This window comes from Schistocerca piceifrons, chromosome 1 (genome assembly GCF_021461385.2).
Source record: "Schistocerca piceifrons isolate TAMUIC-IGC-003096 chromosome 1, iqSchPice1.1, whole genome shotgun sequence".
Lineage (NCBI taxonomy): Eukaryota > Metazoa > Arthropoda > Insecta > Orthoptera > Acrididae > Schistocerca > Schistocerca piceifrons.
Genome location: NC_060138.1, coordinates 130,722,830 through 130,748,574, shown reverse-complemented (window position 1 = coordinate 130,748,574; position 25,745 = coordinate 130,722,830). Strand labels below are relative to the sequence as shown.

General features: G+C 44.7%; 1 protein-coding gene across 4 annotated transcripts in view; it reads right to left on the bottom strand.

Moving 5' to 3' along the window:
• LOC124782465 (protein-tyrosine sulfotransferase-like) overlaps positions 1-25,745 on the bottom strand; it is an 878,071-nt gene that overhangs the window by 6,834 nt on the left and 845,492 nt on the right. The gene's annotated exons all lie outside the window — the stretch shown is intronic.

Genomic DNA, 25,745 nt, shown 5'->3' with positions numbered 1-25,745 from the left:
CAAGTTATTTTTAAGGAATTTTGATACTAAACTTTTAATAATTTTGCTTTCGTTATGGAAATAATAGTTTAAAAGTTGATATTTATATTTTGTGTTAGGGTGGGAATAGATGAGAGTGAATGTATGTACGTGGGGACGTACGTCAAAGTTCAATTTATAATGTATTACACCATCCGTGACTAGCAAGTGTTATGTACCCAGGATATCCTGAAAACAGTGAATGTGGCGGATGACGTATGTCTAGGAGCGTTTGCTTTTGTAATTAGGCAGCCAGAAAGATAGTAAGAGGATACTTAGCCCTAAAGCATATTTCAAACATAGTTTTCTTTTAATTTTCGTTTGGTTTGGTTTTGTGGAACATTTTGTGAAATTTTGCAATATGAAATGACGTAGATGCATCTGTGAATGCTGATTCGAGTAAATCGGTTTGCGCGCGAAATTGATCATGAAAGGTTAATCGGACTGGATGATCGTTTTGATCAACCAATGAGAGAAAAGTCTTTCCCGTCTAATTGAATGAGTTACATGCCCTGTGACCGACGGCATTCGGGCAGTCGTGGAGTCGCTGTCGGACGAGAAAGTCATGTTAAATGTGTCCGAAAAAATTATCTGTAAAATGAAGAAATGACGGTTAAATCGCGCTCGGTTTATATCGCCGAGCTAGCAGATGCAATTACGGACATTTCGGTGAAGTTTTGAGAGGTTTTGGCATGTTGGTTGCAAAATAAACCGTGTGTGAAACTATGGGCCTTTGTGAATATTCTGAGTGGCCTGTTCCGTATGCATGTACCGAACATTCTTCTTTCGAAGAATCCACTGAAAAGGACCGAATGTGGACTCGTTTTGTAACAGTGTATTGTCTGTGTGAATCTCGTAATATTTCGGGTTGGACATAGCATATTTCTGGCCGTCTTAATGTGATATAAGCTGCACGCACTGGTAGTAGATGTACGATCAACGTAAATGTGGGCTTGGTGACATCATACATGAAAAGGGCCGTGATAAAACATTAGTATCTACAAACAAACATTTTCAATGAAGGGAGGAAGCACCCACTTTTCCGTTATTAATAGAGATTTACAGGTTTATCTTATTACTTGAGTTACGCGGACTTTGTAATTGTAAGTATGGACTGTGGTTTTCTTCAATGCCGCTTTTCTCAACGTCTGCATAGTACCTACGAATACAGAGCAACGGGTGGTGAATACACGCTATACTGAGGTAGGTGGGCGTATCACAACGCAGCGCACCAACCCCGTCCCGCCGCAACACGTCCTAGCATTTGAGCGGAGATGTCCGAGCTGGCTACGCTAATTCGTCGTTGCGTATCATCGAGTGTAGTTGGTGAGTTCTTCTAGACAATGTCTTTCAGCTTTCCAAACACAAAAAAGGCTACAGGTGTCATATCCGTGGCCAATCTACAGGTCCTCTGCGTCGAATCCAACAATTTGGAAAGAATTCTTGAAGATATGCTGCAGTACTTGGTGCACTATGGACTGGACAGCGCTCACGGTGGTACCAGAGGTACCTTCTAGCGTCCGTGGAAGATTGTCTCTTAGGAGGCTGCCATATTTGAATGCGTTCAGTGTTCCGTCCATAAAAAATTGATCGACGAGCTGGTGGTTCACAATTCCTCACCACACGTTTACACTGCATGGACACTGTCGTTCCACCTGACGAAACCAACAGGGAATGTCAACAGAACAAGCGCTTTAACTGGCCGTGATTGATAATCGTGGCTTCATCACTAAACAAGACAACATACAGGGTGGTCCATTGATCGTGACCGAAATAAGCGTCAAACGAATAAACTACAAAGAACGAAACTCGTCTGGCTTAAAGGGAGAAACCAGGTGGCGCTACGGTTGGCCCGCTAGATGGAGCTGCCATAGGTCAAACGGATGTCAGCTATGTCTTTTTTTTTAAATAGGAACCCCCATTTTTTATTACATATTCGTGTAGTACGTAAAGAAATATGAATGTTTTAGTTGCACAACTTTTATCGCTTTGTGATGGATGTCGCTGTAATAGTCACAAACGTATGGTTTACAAATGTAGACGAACAGTTGGTAACAGGTAGGTTTTTTAATTTAAAATGCAGAACGTAGGTACGTTTGAACATTTTATTTCGGTTGTTCCAATGTGATACATGTACCTTTGTGAACTTATCACTTCTGAGAACGCATGCTGTTACAGCGTGACTACCTGTAAATACCACATTAATGCAATAAATGATCAAAATTATGGCCGTCAACATCAATGCATTTGGCAATACGTGTAACGACATTCCTCTCAACAGCGAGTAGTCCGCCTTCCGTAATGTTCGTACATGCATTGACAAGGCGCTGACTCATGTTGTCAGGCGTTGTCGGTGGATCACGATACCAAATATCCTTCAACTTTCCCCACAGAAAGAAATCCGGGGACGTCAGATCCGGTAAACGCGCGAGCCATGGTATTGTGCTAAGACGACCAATCCACCTGTCATGAAATATGCTATTCAATACCGCTTCAACCGTACGCGAACTATGTGCCGGACATCCATCATGTTGGAAGTACATCGCCATTCTGTCATGCAGTGAAACATCTTGTACTAACATCGGCAGAACATTACGTAGGAAATCAGCATACACTGCACCATTTAGATTGTCATCGACAAAATGGGGGCCAATTATCCTTCCTCCCATAATGCCGCACCATACATTAACCCGCCAAGTTCACTGATGTTCCACTTGTCGCAGCCATCGTGGATTTTCCGTTTCCCAACAGTGCATATTATGCAGGTTTACGTTACGGCTGTTGGTGAATGACGCTTCGTCGCTAAATAGAACGCGTGCAAAAATTCTGTCATCGTCCCGTAATTTCTCTTGTGCCCAGTGACAGAACTGTACACGACGTTCAAAGTCGTCGCCATGCAATTCCTGGTGCATAGAAATATGGTACGGGTGCAATCGATGTTGATGTAGCACTCTCAACACCGACGTTTTTGACATTTCGATTCTCGTGTAATTTGTCTACTACTGATGTGCGGATTAGCCGCGACAGCAGCTAAAACACCTACTTTGGCATCATCATTCATTGCAGGTCGTGGTTAATGTTTCACATGTGACTGAACTCTTCCTGCTTCCTTAAATAACGTAACTATCCGGCGAACGGTCCGGACACTTGGATGAAGTCGTCCAGCAAATAGCGTCCGCACTGGCGGAATGTTACGTGATACCACGTACTTATACGTTTGTGAATATTACAGCGCCATTCATCACAAAGCGAAAAAAGTGGTCCAACTAAAACATTCATATTTCTTTACTTACTACACGAATATGTAATAAAATTGTGGGTTGCTATTTAAAAAAAAACGCAGTTGATACCCGTTTGACCTATGGCAGCGCCATCTAGCGGGCCAACCATAGCGCCATCTGGTTTCCCCCTTCAAGTCAGATGAGTTTCGTCCTTTGTAGTTTTTTCGTTTGATACTTATTTCGCGAGGTATTTGGCCCGATCACAATCAATGGACCACCCTTATATCTGTCTTAATGCACGTGTACAGAAATTAACTGGCTTCTCATAATCATTTCCACGCAACTCTTGATGGAGAGAGATGAGTTAAGGATGGAACCTATATCGATAGAGAATGTGTAGGGCACTTGGCTGCCTCATGCCGCTTCCTCGTCCAATTGTGTGGCAACTAACATGCGAATCAACCGCAACAGCAGCAATAATATTAATTTCCCCCTCTTCTGTCTTCGTTTCTTTCTGTTACGTTCTCCAGGTATTACACTACCACTTTCAGGTAACTGGTTGTAGAGATTGATAAATAACTGTCCAGGTTGTTGACGTGGGATATCTTGTCGCACAGACGGTACAAGAAGCAACTGCATTCTTCCTACACACCATGAACGTGTCGGCTTTTTCTGAACTGGTAAATCCCATCGTCCACTCACGACGTACTGCTCGGTTTGTCACACACTGACTAACAAGTCGCATTGCACTCAAGAAATACACAAGCACACTGTAAGCAAGCATAACAACATCGTACCTAGCAACTACGAAGGTCGAATGGCACAAACACATGTAGGTGTGGAAGCTTTGCAGAACACCTCGTCTCGTACTATAGTCCTGCAGCAAACGCCACTGACATTCTAATTTACCCCATCTTTAGTTTGTTAATGTCAATAGGGATTGTTCCATTTAAAAAAGTGTATGTCTGCACAAAAAATACACTTTCTAAGCATTGTTGTTGTTGTTGTGGTCTTCAGTCCTGGGACTGGTTTGATGCAGCTCTCCATGCTACTCTATCCTGTGCAAGCTTTTTCATCTCCCAGTACCTACTGCAACCTACATCCTTCTGAATCTGCTTAGTGTATTCATCTCTTGGTCTCCCTCTACGATTTTTACCCTCGACGCTGCCCTCCAATACTAAATTGGTGATCCCTTGATGCCTCAGAACATGTCCTACCAACCGATCCCTTCTTCTGGTCAAGTTGTGCCACAAACTTCTCTCCTCCCCAATCCTATTCAATACCTCCTCATTAGTTATGTGATCTACCCATCTAATCTTCAGCATTCTTCTGTAGCACCACATTTCGAAAGCTTCTATTCTCTTCTTGTCCAAACTATTTATCGTCCATGTTTCACTTCCATACATGGCTACACTCCATACGAATACTTTCAGAAATGACTTCCTGACACTTAAATCAATACTGGATGTTAACAAATTTCTCTTCTTCAGAAACGCTTTCCTTGCCATTGCCAGCCTACATTTTATATCCTCTCTACTTCGACCATCATCAGTTATTTTGCTCCCCAAATAGCAAAACTCCTTTACTACTTTAAGTGCCTCATTTCCTAATCTAATTCCCTCAGCATCACCCGACTTAATTAGACTACATTCCATTATCCTTGTTTTGCTTTTGTTGATGTTCATCTTATATCCTCCTTTCAAGACACTGTCCATTCCATTCAACTGCTCTTCCAAGTCCTTTGCATTATTATAATCTATTGATTGGCTAACAATACGAGCCACTGACTATCAGTCCAATCTGTGAAATCGCACAGAACTTCCCATTTCCGCATTATTTGCGCAGTAAGTTTTAGGTTATTCATCCTGTGTACGCGCGGCAACCAACCACCTGTGTACAGCAGCGGATCCACCAGCAACACACGGCTGGCGATCAATGGAAAAGCACACTCTTCGCGGAATAGCGCCGGTGTAGTCTGCTAAGTGACAGCAGACGTGTTTTGATTTGCCGAGGAGTCACAACCGGTTTTCTCCCACCAAACAGGTCTGCCCGGGATACCTTCGGATGAGGCAATGTATATGGACGGGGTGGCGTAGATTCTAACTGCAACTGCGACTGAATCGGTCTCTAGGATAACTGATTTAAGAATCTTCTCCAAATACTAATGAACTAGTATCTCCTGATTCGCCTCGCGACTGAATAAATTCTAACCCAATGGCAGCCACGTCAGTCTTCAAAATGGAACCTACTCAGAATGCCCCATCGCTTTCGACAGCCCACCTTTCGAAAAGTATTGCCGCGCTATCAGCAGCTTAGCAATACGAATGGTTATTGCGTCGTATGGAAGTCCTAATCATTATTACTACCAAAATCAAACTTCAGTTTACATGTTGTATAACGTCCCAGAGAAATAATTTTTCGCGTGGACACAACTTCCGCCTCATCACCAGGTATATCAATTTCATTCATTTCAGATGAGTTTTAACTTGGAATGTAAATTCATTGTATGTGACTATTTATTACTTACACAGTGACATGTTTGCTACACTTTTGTTACATTCGAGGCGTAACTATTCGAATTATCAATTTTTTTCTTAATCGTTCTTTGGAAACTATACATCACTATCATCTTGTCTTGCTACAAATTCGTTAAGAGTTTGACTCGATGATCATGACGTGTGACGAGTTTGTTAGATAGTCAGTCACATGGCGCGTGTGTCAGTTACAATATATCGTAATAACACGGAACGAGTGGATTTAAAGGTCTTAATTCAATTTGTATTCAAATATGATTGCATTACGGCCTTTTGGAGATGAGTTTACATATAGGAAATGAATATTTAGTTCGGTAATCAAAGTAGGAGTACAAGAATTTTGAATTAAATACCCAACAAGTTTCTAAACAAAATTATTTCGTAATTGAACTTCGCTATCTGTTAGTCACTTTGTATCACTAGATTTTGGCAGCAGCATTAACCACTGTTTTCTGAGTTATTTTCAATAAAGCGTAAAAAAGATCAAGTTTTCTTCCAGTATTGATTAATGGTCGTCATTGCTACTTCTGAACTCTGGTTGATTGCGTGCACCAACATTTACGTGAGAATACATGCACTATGATGCTGTTCTAAAAACACGTAACAGCAGTTTTTATATAAGAGAGGATAATGGATTAACACCACATACCCGTTCGTGTAAAATTATATGCAGAATATAATTTCATTATTATTATTATTATTATTATTACAGGACTAATTAATACAGAGATCAATTAATAGCAACATTTTGTTGTATTCCTGTTATCTTCTGCCAAGCGTCTCTATTCTGTCTCTCCCTCTTGCGTGTCCCGGGATGCTCAATTATTCCGCTGATGTGGTCATTCCAAGAACGCTGTGGTCTCCCTCGTTTACGTCTGCCAGGTGGTTTCCATTAAAAAATTTTCTTTAGTCATCGAAGATATGGCATTCTCAACAAATGTCCATATCAGTTTAGAGATTTTGTTTCATTCTATTAGTGTTTCCTCTACCTTCATTCGCGCTCTCACTTCATCATTAATTTTCTTTTCGAGTCTTGATATTCTGGCACTCCTTCGTAAATATTGCGTTTCCACAGCTGTTATTATTCTTTTCAATTCAGCATTTAAAATCCATAGTTCTGATCCACAGCATAGAACAGATTCATCCATCGGCCTACCCACTCTTTTCTTTCTATTGTTACAGATGTTTTTATATAAAAAAAAAATCTCTAATCGTTTTCTGCTTTGTTGTATTCTGAATTTTATTTCCTATAATATTATTCAATGAAAACAGAAAAGGCTTAACTTGGTGTTTTGTTTCTCATGACTTGCCGCGATATGTAGCGCAACAACCGTTCATTTTAATTGTTTACGAAGCTCTAAATGTTTTTACACTTTAAATTCTCGCCGCACGGTATTAGCCGAGCGGTCCAGGGCGCTGCAGTCATGGACTGTGCGGCTGGTCCCGGCGGAAGTTCGAGTCCTCCCTCGGGCATGGGTGTGTGTGTTTGTCCTTGGGATAATTTAGGTTAAGTAGTGTGTAAGCCTAGGGACTGATGACCTTAGCAGTTAAGCCCCATAAGATTTCACACACATTTAATTTTTTTTAAATTCTCATTAAAATCGACAAACATAATTCTTAAGGTTCTGTCTTACTAATTAATTCCTGCCTATGCGTTAGATTTACGACACCTGGATATATCGGTGCGCAGAATTGAAGACACAACAGTTTTTGTCACTATGAAGGGTGTATGACGTGCAGAAAACCACTCTACTTTAAGTAATTATTTGCTGTTTTACCTATCGTTATATGTCTGTTGACTGTAATAGCTGTGCCTCACGCAATAATCAGTAATTCCGCTAGATGTGTATTACATGAAAAGTTATTTACGAGTATACAAATGAGAAACAGCTGTGGACCTAAGGCTGCTATTACGAGAAGGAAATGCATATTTTAAGAGATGGTTCCACCTGGACAATGTTCGCTGGCACGTTGCGAAATACATGGAGCGGGGGAAGGGAGGGTTGGCAGAATCAGGTTGCGCGAAACGCGATGCCTGCGCCGCGACGTCTTGTCACTGCGGGGAGCTGTCAGCCGAGAGAAAAGAAGAAACAAAAGACGAGCGGCTGCGCCAGAGCCCGCTGGCCATCGCGGGAGCATTCCGGCCGTGCAACGGGGCAGCCCTGCAACAGGTGGAATGCAGCCGGCAGCCGGCGGCCGCGGAGGGGAAAAAAATTCTGCCCGCACAGCGCACCGAGTTTTCAGTCACACGTCAATCACCAGCGGGGCAGGGAGAGGGGTCACGGACGGGGGTGAAGGAAGTAAATACTCGCGAGTCCGTTATGATACTTTTGAGGCAACCTAAGCAGCGTTGTGACAATTTGTACCCTCAAAATACACTTACGGAAATGGAAAGTGATACACCATGCAGCGCCAGTCCAATATTTATCAAAATTTGTGGAGATGTTCACCATACAACAAGGGTTGACGTTTATCTTTAACATTTGCTATTCACAATATACATAAATGACCTTGTGGATGACATCGGAAGTTCACTGAGGCTTTTTACAGATGATGCTGTGGTGTATCGAGAGGTTGTAAAAATGGAAAATTGTACTGAAATGCAGGAGGATCTGCAGTGAATTGACGCATGGTGCAGGGAATGGTGATTGAATCTCAATGTAGACAAGTGTAATGTGCTGCGAATACATAGAAAGATAGATCCCTTATCATTTATTTACAAAATAGCAGGTCAGCAACTGGAAGCAGTTAATTCCGTAAATTATCTGGGAGTAGGCATTAGGAGTGATTTAAAATGGAATGATCATATAAAGTTGATCGTCGGTAAAGCAGATGCCAGACAGATTCATTGGAAGAATCCTAAGGAAATGCAATCCGAATACAAAGGAAGTAGGTTACAGTACGCTTGTTCGCCCACTGCTTGAATACTGCTCAGCAGTGTGGGATCCGTACCAGATAGGGTTGATACAAGAGACAGAGAAGATCCAACGGAAAGCAGCGCGCTTCGTTTCAGGATCGTTTAGTAATCGCGAAAGCGTTACGGAGATGATAGATAAACTCCAGTGGAAGACTCTGCAGGAGAGACGCTCAGTAGCTCGGTACGGGCTTTTGTTGAAGTTCCGAGAACATACCTTCACCGAGGAGTCAAGCAGTATATTGCTCCCTCCTACGTATATCTCGCGAAGAGACCATGAGGATAAAATCAGAGCCCACACAGAAGCATACCGACAATCCTTCTTTCCACGTACAATACGAGACTGGAATAGAAGGGAGAACCGATAGAGGTAATCAAGGTACCCTCCGCCACACACCGTCAGGTGGCTTGCGGAGTATGGATGTAGATGGAGATGTAGATTAGTGTGATGTGTGACCCCCACGGACAAGAGTGCACCCCTATACCGGTTGGTTATAATTAAATTGGATCTCCTTATACGGTGACGTGCGGTGTGAGCTGTAATTATCGCATGGCAATATCCATTTACGACGGAAAAAAAGTTTGGCCACCAGGTCCAAATCTGGCGCTGTGAATGCAAGAAAGACGTATAGAAATGATTGCATATGTAGTGGATTAGCAATGAAGCGTGGTCAGAAAAGGTGAAACAAGTGAGACAGGCATAATATTTATTTCATTATTAACCACCGCTTGCACAATTTGTTCAGTATGAGCACCGAAGACACCAACGAAATGCAGCTTCCGTAAAACGACGTGATCAACAGTTACGCGCAGCAGTTCTAGTTGAACTGCAGTCTAGTTTCTGTAGGTCGAGACCTAACGTGTCCCTGGTTAACGCGTTCTTTTAGATATCCGCAGAGCCAAATGTCACATGGATTCAGATCAACTGATCTTGCAGTCCATACACTTGAAAAATCTCTGGAGACAACACGTTCGTGCAGAGTTGCTTTAAGCAAATCTTTCACTGGGCGAGCGACATGGCGTGTTGCCCCATTTGCATGAAAACAATTGGTTTCACACAGATGCGCTCTGCTAAAGCCGGAATCACATGCAGTAAAAGGAGGTCTCGATAACGTGCACACATCACGGTACATCTGACAGTCCCCTGAGTGTATTCTCTTCAAAGAAGAACGGACAGAGAATAAATCCACATCATAGTCAGATACGATGAGTGCAGTGGCCCTTCGTGTAAAACACGCGGCTCAGCAGTATGCCAAATTCGGCAGTTTTGTGTATTCACTGCACTCTGTAGTGTAAAATGTGCCTCACACTCCACAGAATAATGGCCAGCATATTTCACGAACGTCGGTACTTGGCAATACCAAAGCTGAAGAGCCAATTCAGAACGTTGCTAAGATCATGAGGTTCCCGTTGCTGCACCGTCTGGATCTCGTACGAGTACTAATGTAAAATAGAATGCAAAACTTACAGCACTGTTGACCATGACAATCCACGAGCGCCACCACTACCTGTGGCAGTGTTGCATGATCAGTTACAGCGACAGTATTCTCGTCAATAACTTCCACCTGGATAGAACGCTTTCCTCTTCCAGTTGCCACACCAAGCTCACCGCTCTTTTCGAATTTCATTATCATCTTCTTGAAACCATTTAATGACATCCGGCCTCTCCTCACACTCTTTCAGTGCAGCGTTATAATTGCTGCACTTCCCACAAAATTGTTTCACTAACAGCCCACGCTCTCTCTTCTCGATAGCCATACTGTTCAGGCTTGTGTGAAAGTATACCTATTCCCATCGCATTACATGCACCAAACACACACACACACACACACACACACACACACACACACACACACACAATGCTCTACGGTTGGAAAGTTGAAAGGAAAATCAGAAGACGGGGGAAGACTGTTATGGATCCGTACATTCTTGAAGGCATTTGCGCTGTGTAGTGAAGTATGCAGCCTCGTATTACGCTGCTGTAATGTGCCATATGGTAACCCTTATTATGAAGGGGGTAATTTACAAGAATGATTGCCTATCGAAGTCGCGGGGTGCAAACGACACATATCGGATGTGCGACTGTAAATCGATCATGCGAGTCTCGTGGCGGGCATTATGATCAATTATTTGTGATCGTCATTTTTATCTGTCTTCCGTCGTTCCTTTAGTTGCTCTAAATTACATTCCTCCGCGCTCGGGAAACCCAGACGATTTCTGTCGATAGTGAGTGTGATGTCTGGTGTTCCCGACGTTTCTTCTGCGGATTCTCTCACAAGAAAAAATCTAATTCCGTGCTTATCCAGGGTGGAAAATTGTTTGACTTTTTCTCGCAAATATGGAGTACTACCGGACGACAAAAGGAGGGACTGTATGGATTATGGTGGTGCGAAGTGTGTAAAACTTCGTAAGAGGAGTTTCGATGGTGAAATACCATTTCAATTTCATTGAGGAAAGTGCGGAAAACGAACGAGTTTCAGGAAGAATACGTGGTTAGACTCTTCCAAATTATCCACCCAGACAAGCGTAAGTTTTCTACCTTGCTGTTGCAAGCAACAACATCGGAAACTGAGTTATCTGCTAATACCGTGCGTGACTATTTCGGGTTTTGCAGAGAAGTCTGTGGTGTGGTACTGAGAAACGACAGTGTACCAATTGGTGGAGCGAGTAAAGTTGTGGAAGTGGGCGAATCTCATATAGCTAGAAGGAAGAACCAGAGAGGACGACCTTCAAAGAGTGAAATTGATTACATTTGTGTATTCGGTGGAACAGAATGAGAGTCCCGGAAGCGCTTCGTTGTGAGAGTATTGTCCCGCGACAAGGCCATTTCAGTGGGTCTGATAAAGCACTTCATACTGCCTGATAATAAAGTAATTACAAATGGATTTCAGTCCTACAAGACTCTGACAGCTGAAAGATTCGACCACGAGTTCGTCAACCCCTCTGTAGTTTTCGTGTCTTGGGATGACCCCAGTGTGCACACGCAGAACATCGAGCGGTTATGGAAACCTGTGAGGTCTCCCATTAAAAGAGAAGGGCGTCCAGGACAAAGAGACGAACTGTCCTTGTTTCAGTACCTCTATTTCCACAACTTGCGTTTCCAGGGAAAAGTTAACGCATGTGACACTGCCGATATTCTTGCGTGAGTTTACCCAGGCTATGGCAAAAAGGGTATTGTCCCTGTAGCGTACACATCACGTGGACTTCCACATGACGACATCACCGACGACGAGTAAGGTAAGTCGTCCCCTTCGTAACTACAAGTATTTTTTTAATGCTCTTCTTTTGTCGTTGCTGTAGTGACCACCGTAAACATACTCATAACGCCCGCGACGAGAGTCGCATGATAGATTTACAATCGCATGTTCGATATGTGCCGTTTGGACCCCGCAACTTCGATAGGCAATCATTCTTGGAAATTACCATGGAGGGTACGACATCCCACTTAGTGTCGAGCGACTCCCTTCCACATTTACCAAATCAATCCAGTCGTGACAATCAATAGCTCCCCAATTTTTTAGCCCGAGGAGTTAGACCGGTATGCGTCTCGAGATTCGCTGCTTCCTGCGTCCTTTCAGCTGGTCGTATATCGATACATTGGAGTCGATTTCACAGCTATAAACAGATCTGAGACTCGTTGCTGAACACCACAAAATACGACTCCATCTCCGAGTTTGGCACTAGACCAATCAAGTCTCTGTTGTCTGTAGTATGGTTTCAGCCATAAGCGATGCATAACAAGTCTACACCTCAATCCAGATCCCAGTAACATATTCCCGGTAGTTCGTGACGTCACTCTGCCTGTGATCTGCGCGCAGATTTTAGCTGTTGCCATTCCTGAGTTCGCCAGAGCCAGTCTAACAATCCTGCAACGTTCTGGCTGTACACTCCTTCTGGAAGGACCCGTTCTGAGTCCATCCCGTCTCCATTTGCTCTGCAACCACTGCACTAGACGCAACTGTCTGCGAGACAAATCAGTGTCATGCTTACGCCAATGATTAGGTCTTCCTCTCAAAGTCGGAAAGACATCAATAAGGTACACGTGCACAGGCTCTGGCCATGCTGTGTAGTGACTTCTACCTGAGCAATCGCAGTAACGTTAGATATACAACATATTCACATCATTTGTCGTCTGTAAGAATGGCTGTTTTCTGTATTGAATATACTGAAACTAAGCTCGCATAAGGATGAAATTATAATCCAGATATTGCATAGGCATGGAAGCAGTGTAGTACCAATCTGATAGCATTCGTCAAGGACCTCATAGGGTAACACTTCTCATTTCCGTCCGTCTACAATCGATTTCGTGAATGTGGAAATCACGTAAGTCTGAATTCTTTTCGTAATACGCTCTACGATATTACTGGACTCGTCTTCCGACAGTACACACAAAATGTGCGTAGAAATCACAGTGATCCATTGCCTCATCTCAAACAAAAAAGCACGCGGAAACTATGGTAATAGCAGAAAAAACGTAAGGTTACATCGAGAAGTGGCATATGAAATGTAATTCCGCCGGAAAAAGCAACAAGACGCACTTCGTAACGAACATTGCTGCACCGAAATTCAGCGCCTACATAGAATTCATGTCATACCATCACCATGCTACATTAAAACAAATCTCAAGTAATAGTAATCCACCCAAGAAAAAGGTAGCTTACAAATTTGGAAGGACGCATTTTCAGCGTGCACATCTGTCAGTTTTAATAGGAGAGACAGACAAGATCCCAAAGAGAACAGGACTTTGCATCACAGATTCGTACAATGATCGCGAGAGGTCACGGAAGTGGTCATCAAACTGCAGAGGCAAACGTTACAAGAGAGGCGTTGAGCATCTGTGAGAGGATCACAGTTAACATTGCGAGGTCGTGAACTAGCAAGACGAGCGAGGCAACGTATTACTTTCTCCCACGTACATCTCGCGATTTGACCACGGTGGGAAAATCAGAGAGAAGTTCTCACAGAGCCTTGCAGATAGACTTTCTCCTCTTGCACAATTCCCGAACAGAACAGGAAATGGTGAAGTGATAAAAGTATCACAAGTACGGTCCGCCACACACCTTACGGTAGTCTGCTACTTACAATGTAGTATGGACATGGTCATAGAGCAGATATTCTGTCATTACTATAATTCTGATGTTACATCCGACGAGGCAAAATATGGTTCTATCTCGCAATCCTACGCTCTGACAGTTGTCTGCTTGAAACTTCCGAGACCAGCAGGCGCCGGCGGTATACAACAGCCCTTGTGGATTTCGACAGCCGCCCTTCAATTTACCAACCTTGAGAGCCTCGTACTGCGCTGTTTCCGAAGTTCGAGTGGACTACACTCATGCTCAAAAATTAAAGATAATGCTGACACATGGTGAAACAACGCTCTGGTGGGCGGTTTGCGGGTTTAAATCACCTCGGGGTATGACCATGCGGTGCATTTGACCTGCTGTCGTCGCACGATGGCGCTGGCAGCAGTACACATACGCAGAGGTGTATTGGTGCATCTATACACAGAGGTGTGTTGGTGCATGTCAGAGTACGGTGGAACGAGTAAGTGTGCAGACGTTTTCAGACGTGCTAATGGCGACTGTGTGTTGAAAATGGCTCAAACATGACGTTATGAGGGGCGGAATACTAGGGCTTCTGGAGGCTGGTCAAATACAGCAGGTCGCAGCACGGGCCCTCCTTGTGCCATAAAGTGAGATCTCATGATTATGGTAACGATTCCAGCAGAGAGGAAACAGGTCCAGGCGCTACAGTACGGGACGTCCACAGTGTACAACACCACAAGAAGACCGAATCTCACCATCAATGCCCACAGACGACCACGGAGTACTGCAGGTAGCCTTGCTCGGGACCTAACAGCAGCCACTGGAACAGTTGTCTCCAGACTCACAGTCTACAGACGACTGAACAGACATGGTTTATTCGCACGGAGACCTGCAAGGTGCATTCCACTGACCCCTGGTCACAGTAGAGACCATAAAGCCTGGTCTCAAGAACACAGTAGATGGTCATTGGAACAGTGGTCCCAGGTTATGTTCACGGACAAGTCCAGGTATAGTCTGAACAGTGATTCTCGCCGGGTTTTCATCTGGCGTGAACCAGGAACCAGATACCAATCTCTTAATGTCGTTGAAAGGGACCTATATGGAGGTTGTGGTTTGATGGTGTGGCATGGGATTATGATTGGTGCACATACACCCCTGCATGTCTTTGACAGAGGAACTATAACAGGTCAGGTGTATCGGAACGTAATTTTGCACCAGTATGTCCGCCTTTTCAGGGGTGCATTGGGTCGCACCTTCCTCCTGATGGGTGATGACGCACTGCCCCACCTAGCTGCCATCGTGGAGGAGTACCTTCAGAAGATATCAGGCGAATGGAGTGGCCTGTCTGTTCTCCAGACCTAAACCCCATCGAACACGTCTGGGATGCTCTCTGTCGACGTGTCGCTGCACGTCTTCTAACCCCTAGGACACTTCAGGAGTTTCGACAGGCACTGGTGCGAGAATGGGAGGCTATACCCCAGCAGCTGCTCTACCACCCGATCCAGAGTATGCCAAGCCATTGTGCGGCCCGTGTACGTGTGCATGGCGTTTATATCCCATATTGATGTCGGGATACACGCGCAGGAAACAGTGGCGTTTTGTAGCACATATGTTTCGGGACGGTTTTCTCAACTTATCACCAATACCATGGACTTAAAGATTTCCCTATGTGCCTATGCTATTAGCGCCTGTTTTGTGTAGTGCTACGTTGTGTGGCACCACAAACTGCAATTATCGTTAATTTATGAGCATGAGTAACTATTTTTCTTTTTTTCTCTAATAAGGAATGACTATAAGACCATGAGATAACACGGAACCACACTGATGAAACACAAACAAATATATACATGAGCTATATTGTGCTGATGTACATTTACGAAGATGGTCCAGGAAGTAATGCACTACATCTTTTTTCCTTCAATAATCATGTTTTATGTACGACCCTAGATTTCCACGTTATCCCCTTCCAGTTCTATATCATATTGGTAGCAGTCCTTGTTGTGATCCCGAAGCCATTTTTTTCCCCGCTCAATGTGTGTTTCATCACCTGTCACTATCCGAGATGAGAAGGTAAAAAATGGGCGTGGTCGTTGCAAAAACACTAAGGACAAATGATTATATGTTAGATCTGCATTTTTTCATCACGTGTCACAGTACGGGCCAGATATGGCTTCCCACTCAGCATCAGAACGTGTCGACAACGCAGAACAATTTTTTTTTTTTTCTGTTAGATTAGTGTTCCACTGTCAGACCACGTGGATCCCGTCTAGCACAAAATTTTGAGTATCCAAGAGCGCAAATAACTGCATCAGCGCTACCTTCGCTGCTTGACAGTAGCGGCACCTGTCGAATCGTAACTCGTCGATCATCGCAAATGAGAACATACGTACGCTGCAAAATGTCAGGTGTGAGTGTCGTGGACAGTCTCCCAGCTCACTGCAAATCGTGGAGCTCCGCCGCACTGCTTTCCGATGACTTCGCCAGCTGCCGACTGCTGATGTTCCATATATTTCTCACAAACGTTCGTGAATGTTTACCACAGTTTATTTCTCCGTAGTGAGAAACTCAATGACGACACACTGCTTGTAAATTACTTCACATGCAGACGCCGTTTTGAAACACTGCTCCGGCAACGCTGTATGGCTTGAGGAAACGGAAATTTCGTGTTTGCACTCAAGAAATTTAAAAAAATTTACACCTAACGTTTCGTTTCGCATTAGCAGCGTTGTTGTCGGCCGAGAAAGAAAAAAAAAACTGGACAACTGTGCCGGAAAAAAAAAAACAGGAAGGAAACCGGCGGCGCTTTTGGCCAGACGCTTTTTAGGCATCGCAGACGCTCCTACCCCTCCCGACATCACACATCACACCACCACCCGTTTGTTTTCGATGTTTCCAGTTGTCATAGACTTTTATCTTGTTGCACAAAATTAAGATTTCATATTATAACCAATGTAAGCAATAACGCGGGTACTTGAAAGAAACATATGACGCCTATCGTTACAGTGCGAGAGCGCTGTAACGTATATGACTGGAAAGGTCGCGCGCAAAATAGCTGTTGGGTAAAAGTAGGTATATTGGTGATCGGTGTCTATTTGAGCTATGAAGATAGCGTAAAAAGTTTTTGGTTCAGCCCGGACCAGCGGTCGTTTATACAGCCATACGAACATCTGTCTTACTGTAGCTATGTTACAGTATGTTGAACAAGATTTGAATTCGTTTGCAAAAGATTTTAATTGTGCTGAAATTAATGCTCATATAACGGCACCATTCGTATGTGCATCGTTCATATTTTACGTACAAATACAGAGACGTTTAAATAACTCCGGACTGGAGCGAGACTGATGGCTCAAATTTGGTTTACCGATACATCGCCCTTTCGTCTAAGTTAAGTTTTAATCGCTTGGGAAAAAAAAAAAAAATCCTACGGCCGTGAGTTTTTCACGCGCTCCTCTTACATGTTTCAAAGTTGTCAGAGTAGGTTGAAATTTTGTAAGAAATTTCCACAAACATTAGTAAGTAATGGTGATCCTGTTGTTTCGTAAAAGCTTTATCGATTGCCACGATATAAGGAACATGTTTCGAAGACAATAAAAAATCCTCTGCCGGATCAACCGCCGCGTGAGTCACCAAAGATCTATATCGGTTGCCAAGCTATGGCGGTCTAACGTCAAACCTATAGTAGGGTAAAAGCTGAGAACCACAATGAAAAATGCTCCTATCGTAGGACAAAAATAGGTGATTGTGTCCTGGGCAGAGTTAGGGATGTAAAAAAAAAAAAAAAAAAAAAAAAAAAAAAAAAAAAAAAAAAAAAAAAAAAAGCAGCTAACTTTCCGACTTATCTGGCAGCTTCAAATGCATTTAAATCAAAATATCTTCACATATACGCGTTTTTTTTAAGAGGGCTGTAAGAATACACACAAATTTATGTGCTTCTCGAAAGTGGGATGCATCTACAATAGGAAGTGTGCGAGAGCGGACGTGCATGTACAATACGAAGTATCCCTAAGTGGAATGAATACATGCCAACCTTTAATGACACGTTGTGTCATTTTGCATGACATTACAAATGCCATGTAGGATGACATGATGGCTTGTGTCATGTTATACGACATGACATCACGTATCATGTACTTTACTTGACACGTTGGAATATATTACGTGACATCGGTACTAACACCAACAAGTAAAACAGGGCGAATGTGTCAAGATAGTCAATAAAATTCTTCTGGGTTTGAGGCCGCATTGTCATCTGTAACATTCCGACGTTTCGGCGACTGTTGCAAGGCGTCTTCCTCAGTGTGTATTGCTAACTGCTGAATGAGCACTAGTTTGGATACTTATATACTATAGAGGAGTGCTGTCATTGGATGTGAGGGTGAGGAGGAAGGGTATTAGGAGTTCATTTTATTGGTCTTTGCATTGCGTGTTGTCATTGGCGGAAATGGGCGTTTTCCGTTGGAGTTTCCTTTACTGTTTGCCATTGGTGGAAATCGGCGGATAGGAGACTGAGCGGCGACTACAGCGTAGCGTTGTTTACTAACTGCCTAGTGTCCACTGGGCCGCCTCAGCGCTCTGTGTACCCTCCGCCGGTGTGACCTTCGGCGCGCCTGTCGCTCGGCGCAAAGCTGTCGCAGCTGGCAGCCAAGACGCTGCAAGTCGGTACCCGTCTTCTCTATTCATACTGTCGTGCCGCTTGGCTATTTCTACAGCCTCTCTAATCTCACTCCTCAAACTAAACGGCTGTTTCGCCAGTACGCGGGCCTCTCGAAATTCGATCTTCATCCTGCACTGTTCCTGACGTTCTGCCACCGCTGATTTTGTTGCATTGTTTGAGGTGGATATATCTCTCATGTTCTGTTAACCTCGTGCTTATTGGACGCCCAGTCTCACCTACATACACCAGTCCACATTAGCACCCTTTTTATATAAACTCCGGCGGGATGAAACTTGTCAATAGAATCTTTCGTCGAGCCCAGAACGTCTTTTATTTTGTTGTTGCTACGAAACATCAGCTTAATGCCTGCCCGACAGAGAATTTTGCCCAGACGTTCAATAACCCTTTGTACATATGGTAGCACGACGGTGTTCTGTGCTTGGTTTTGCATTTCCCTATTGTCTTCCTCCTTCGGTGCCATGGTTTTGTGTATCATCCTCATGTCGTAGCCATTAGCTCCAAGAATGGACCTGACGTTCTGTAGTTCATCTTGCAAGTTGTGTTCATCTCTGATCCTGTAGGCTCTCTTAGTTAAAGTTTGCAGGGCAGGATTCTTTTGCGTAGGATGGTGGTGGGAGGATGCATGCAGGTACCCGTCGGAATTTTACAGATAAGAATACGGCCTCAAACCCAGAAGAATTTTATTGACTGTGACAACGGCCGCGGAAGCTTACGTTTACAAATATGTCAAGATGTTTTGATTTAAATGTTTTTGAGGCTGCCAGATAAGTTGAAATGTGGGTTCCCTTCTTTTACATCCCTAACTCCGCATAGGATATATTCGCCTTTTTTTGTGTACTATTCGAACATTTTCCATTCTGGTTAGCCGAATGTATAAGCATGGAAGGTATCTTGCTTTTTTAGTTGAATAGTTCGTTTCTGTTCCAGTTTTGTGAGCCATTTGGCTTCTTCGTGCCACTCTTCGTCTTACACAGACGTTTTTTTAAACAAAGAATAACAGCTAACACATTCCGTGATAACTGACGCCGGCCGAAGTGGCCGTGCGGTTAAAGGCGCTGCAGTCTGGAACCGCAAGACCGCTACGGTCGCAGGTTCGAATCCTGCCTCGGGCATGGATGTTTGTGATGTCCTTAGGTTAGTTAGGTTTAACTAGTTCTAAGTTCTAGGGGACTAATGACCTCAGCAGTTGAGTCCCATAGTGCTCAGAACCATTTGAACCATTTTTTTTTGATAACTGACAGTCAAAGCAATATCAACTTGTATGCGAATTTTTTTTCCTCCAGTTGTCCGGAAATTACGAGCGGTGACACCAAGGCGCAACTCGGCAGGGCCGTTTCCTCCCGGCGCCCTAGGCGCGCGGACCTGCGTGGCCGATACGTAAATCCGGCTCCCCTAAGAGGCCATTAGATGCGGAGCACAAAATACGTCTGGAAAAGCACGGGGCACGAAATCGGCCGCGTCCTACTGCGAACGAACCATCCCGCCATTGGCACTGACAAGGAGGTCACACGAGAATCAGATTTTTGTAATTTTTTTTATTTATGTTTCAAATGGCTCTAAGCAATATAGGACTTAACATCTGAGGTCATCAGTCCACTAGACTTAGAACTACTTAAACCAAACTAACCTAAGGACATCACACACATCCATGCCCGAGGCAGCATTCGAACCTGCGACCGTAGCGGTCGTGCGGTTCCAGACTGTAACGCCTAGAACCGCTCGGCCACTCTGGCCGGCGGAAGAATAAAAGAGCTTCTAATCTTCTCTAAATCTACATCTACATGGATACTCTGCAAATTACATTTAAGTGCCTGGCAGAGGGTTCATCGAGCCACCTTCACAATTCTCGCGCGGAAATAATGAACACCTATATCTTTCCGTACGAGCTCTGATTTCCCATATTTTATCGTGATGATCGTTTCTCCCTACGTAGGTCGGTGTCAACAAAATACACTCCTGGAAATTGAAATAAGAACACCGTGAATTCATTGTCCCAGGAAGGGGAAACTTTATTGACACATTCCTGGGGTCAGATACATCACATGTTCACACTGACAGAACCACAGGCACATAGACACAGGCAACAGAGCATGCACAATGTCGGCACTAGTACAGTGTATATCCACCTTTCGCAGCAATGCGGGCTGCTATTCTCCCATGGAGACGATCGTAGAGATGCTGGATGTAGTCCTGTGGAACGGCTTGCCATGCCATTTCCACCTGGCGCCTCAGTTGGACCAGCGTTCGTGCTGGACGTGCAGACCGCGTGAGACGACGCTTCATCCAGTCCCAAACATGCTCAATGGGGGACAGATCCGGAGATCTTGCTGGCCAGGGTAGTTGACTTACACCTTCTAGAGCACGTTGGGTGGCACGGGATACATGCGGACGTGCATTGTCCTGTTGGAACAGCAAGTTCCCTTGCCGGTCTAGGAATGGTAGAACGATGGGTTCGATGACGGTTTGGATGTACCGTGCACTATTCAGTGTGCCCTCGACGATCACCAGTGGTGTACGGCCAGTGTAGGAGATCGCTCCCCACACCATGATGCCGGATGTTGGCCCTGTGTGCCTCGGTCGTATGCAGTCCTGATTGTGGCGCTCACCTGCACGGCGCCAAACACGCATACGACCATCATTGGCACCAAGGCAGAAGCGACTCTCATCGCTGAAGACGACACGTCTCCATTCGTCCCTCCATTCACGCCTGTCGCGACACCACTGGAGGCGGGCTGCACGATGTTGGGGCGTGAGCGGAAGACGGCCTAACGGTGTGCGGGACCGTAGCCCAGCTTCATGGAGACGGTTGCGAATGGTCCTCGCCGATACCCCAGGAGCAACAGTGTCCCTAATTTGCTGGGAAGTGGCGGTGCGGTCCCCTACGGCACTGCGTAGGATCCTACGGTCTTGCCGTGCATCCGTGCGTCGCTGCGGTCCGGTCCCAGGTCGACGGGCACGTGCACCTTCCGCCGACCACTGGCGACAACATCGGTGTACTGTGGAGACCTCACGCCCCACGTGTTGAGCAATTCGGCGGTACGTCCACCCGGCCTCCCGCATGCCCACTATACGCCCTCGCTCAAAGTCCGTCAACTGCACATACGGTTCACGTCCACGCTGTCGCGGCATGCTACCAGTGTTAAAGACTGCGATGGAGCTCCGTATGCCACGGCAAACTGGCTGACACTGACGGCGGCGGTGCACAAATGCTGCGCAGCTAGCGCCATTCGACGGCCAACACCGCGTTTCCTGGTGTGTCCGCTGTGCCGTGGGTGTGATCATTGCTTGTACAGCCCTCTCGGTGGGTCTGACATACCGGTGTCAATGTGTTCTTTTTTCCATTTCCAGGAGTGTATTTTCGCATTCGGAGGTGAAAGTTGGTGATTGGAACTTAGTGAGAAGATTCTGTCGCAACGAGAAACGCCCATCTTTTAATGTTGTCCAGCCCAAATCCTGTATCATTTCTGTGAAACTCTCTCCCATATTTCGCGATAATACAAAACGTGCTGCCTTTCTTTGAACTTTTTCGATGTACTCCGTCAGTCCTATCTGGTAAGGATCCCATACCGCGCAACAGTATTCTAAAAGAGGACGGACAAGCGTAGTGTAGGCAGTCTCCTTAGAAGGTCTGTTACATTTTCTAAGTGTCCTGCCAATAAAACGCAGTCTTTGGTTAGCCTTCCCCACAACATTTTCTGTGTGTTACTTGCAATTTAAGTTGTTCGTAATTGTAATACCTAGATATTTAATTGAATTTACGGCTTTTAGATTGATTTATCGTGTAACCTAAGTTTAACGAATTCTTTTTAGCACTCATGTGGATGACCTCACACTTTTCGTTATCAGGGTGAACTGGCAATTTTCGCACCATTCACATATCTTTTCTTAATCGTTTTGCAATTTGTTTTGATCTTCTGATGACTTTATTAGTCGATAAACGACGTCGTCATCTGCATACAACCTAAGACGGCTGCTCAGATTGTCTCGCAAATTGTTTATATAGATAAGGAACAGCAAAGGGCCTGTAACACTATCTTGGGGAACGCCGGAAATCACTTCTGTTTTACTCGATGACTTTCCGTCAATTACTACGAACTGTGACCTCTCTGACAGGAAACCACAAATGCAGTCTCAGTATAAACAAACGATTTATCATAAAAGAATCAGCAGCACTGCGATATTGTTCGCTGACGATGTTGTTCTCTACTGAAAAGTATGGACGTTGGACGACGGTAACGAATTGCATGAAAACTTTGACAACATTTATGCTTGGGGTAACGAATGGGAACTTGCTTTATATGAGGAAGTTGGATAATAGTTTAGTTCCTCCGTCTCAGTTGAGCTGATATAAAATTCAGCTGTAGTGGTTACCACACACCTTACTGTTAACCGTAATTATTCACACAGTATAGTGCCAAAAGGCAACAACAGCTTCTGTACAGCAAAGTGCAAAGTGTACAGTGGGCAACAAGTACCCTCAATGATCTTTGCCTCTGTGTCCATTGCAGCTGACTGACATAACCAAGCTCAGTTTGTTTCAACGGACACATAGGCAAAGATCGATGGGGGTACTTACTGCCCACTGTATACCTCGCTGTACAGAAGCTGCTGATGTCTTTTGGCACCATATTGTGTGAATAATTACGGCTAATAGCAAGGTGTGTGGTTTGAGAATGGGCGTGTCAGTTTAGATGTTGATAAATGTAAGATAGTGCATATAGCCAAAAGATAGAACCCGATATTAAGAGATTGGAAGTGAACCTTTTTCGGGCGTCACATCCGACAGGTATTTAGAAGTAACATTAGGAGGAGATAGGAAAGGGAGCGATCAAGTGGATTTACCGTTAAGAAACGGAAAACAGACAACTTGGATTTTTGGAAGGATTCTGGGACAATGCAGTGCGTTTGTCTGTAGGAGACGCTAGTACGACCTCATGCTCATAAATTAAGGATAATGCTGACACATGGTGAAACAACGCCCTGGTGGGCGGTTTGCGGGTTTGAATCACCACGGGGTATGACCATGCGGTGCATCTGACCTGCGGTCGTCGCACGGTGACGCTGGCAGCAGTCCACATACATAGAGGTGTGTTGGTGCATGTCAGAGTACCATACAGCGAGTAAGTGTGCAGACGTTTTCAGACGTGCTGGTTGGTTGGTTGTTTGGGGAAGGAGACCAGACAGCGTGGTCATCGGTCTCATCGGATTAGGGAAGGATGGGGAAGGAAGTCGGCCGTGCCCTTTCAGAAGAACCATCCCGGCATTTGCCTGGAGTGATTTACGGAAATCACGGAAAACCCAAATCAGGATGGCCGGACGCCGGATTGAAACGTCGTCCTCCCAAATGCGAGTCCAGTGTCTGACCACTGCGCCACCTCGCTCGGTTTCAGACGTGCTAATGGTGACTGTGTTAAAAATGGCTCAAAGAACACATACTGATGACGTTACGAGGGGTAGGATACCAAGGCGATTGTAGGCTGCTCAAACACAGCACGTCGTAGCACGGGCCCTCTGTGCGCCACAAAGTGTGATCTCAAGATTATGGCAACGATTCTAGCAGACAGGAAACGTGTCAAGGCGCTACAGTACGGTACGTCCACTGTGTACAACACTACAAGAAGACCGATATGATACCATCAGTGCCCGCAGACTGCCACGGAGTACTGCAGGTAGCCTTGCTCGGGACCTTACTGCAGCCACTGGAACAGTTGTCTCCAGACACACAGTCTACAGACGACTGAACAGACATGGTTTATTCGCACGGAGACCTGAAAGGTGCGTTCCACTGAACCCTGGTCACAAGAGAGCCCTTATAGCCAAATGTCAAGAACACAGTACATGGTCATTGGAACAGTGGTCTCAGATTATGTTCACGGACTAGTCCAGGTATAGTCTGAACAGTGATTCTCGCCGGGTTATCATCTGGCGTGAACCAGGAACCAGATACCAATCCCTTAATGTCGTTGAAAGGGACCTATATGGAGGTTGTGGTTTGGTGGTGTGAGGTGGGATTATGACTGGTGCACGTACACCCCTGTATGTATTTGACGGAGGAACTGCAACAGGTCAGGTGCATCGGGACGTCATTTCGGGCCAGTATGTACGCCTTTTCAGGAGTGCAGTGGGTCCCACCTTCCTCCTAATGGATGATAACGCACGGCCGTAACGAGCTGCCTTGAAACAGAAGGTATCAGGCGAATGGAATGGCCTGCCTGTTCTCCGGACCTAAACCCCATCGAGGACGTCTGGAATGCTCTCGGTCGACGTATCGCTGCACGTCTTCAAACCACTACGACACTTAAGGAGCTCTGACAGGAACTGGTGCAAGGATGGGAGGCTATACCCCAGCAGCTGCTCGAGCAACCCGTTGTGCGGCCTGGCATGGTGTGATCATATCCCATACTGATGTCGTGGTACATGCGCAGGAAACAGTGGCGTTTTGTAGCACATATGTTTCAGGACGGTTTTCTCAATTTATCACCAATACCGTGGACTTACAGATCTGTGTCGTGTTTGTTGCCTATGTGCCTATGCTGTTAGCGCCAGTTTTAGTAGTAGTAGTAGTAATAGTAGTAGTAGTAGCTTCATTCATCCGTAGATCTCTTTTTACAAGGCTATAGAACATGTGAAAGAATTTACAAATTTAGATCAATTTAAAATAAACTAATTCGTATACACATATATTTACATACTTCTAGTTAGAGACAATCATCAGATTTACTCCTGGTATACAATACTTTTTTTACAAATAACTTATTAAATAACGTAATGCCACATTGTTCACTCATATCTCACTATCTGTTCACACACTGTACACACATTGTTTCATAACACTTCACTCTCTCTCTATATACACACACACACACACACACACACACACACACACAGGTGATCTCTGGGCCATTTTCTGTACCGCAATTTCCCATTTGTTGCTATCCAGAAAAACTGAGTCAGCATCCCTCCATAATGAATGAGATGTTGAGCTCAGAAAGAGGAAGAGGTGTAGTGCCACGCTGTGTGGCACACATTCTGCAATTACCCTTAATTTATGAGCATGAGTGTAGATTACTGTGTTCCTGAGATTGGACTACTCATCGGATACCCATAACAAAAGCCATGGTACAAATTCAGAGACCCACAGCTAGTCCGGCACTATCCATACGAAAGTGTAGCAAACACGTTGGGGAAACAGAATGGTAATTCTTGAAAGGAAGAGGGCGTCATTCTCTCAAAATGTTATTGGAAAAATTCAGAGAACCTGTACTCAAGGAAAGACTGTACGACTATTAGGCTGCCACCGTTGCAGTCTCGCCTAGGATCACGAGAACGAGATGAGAC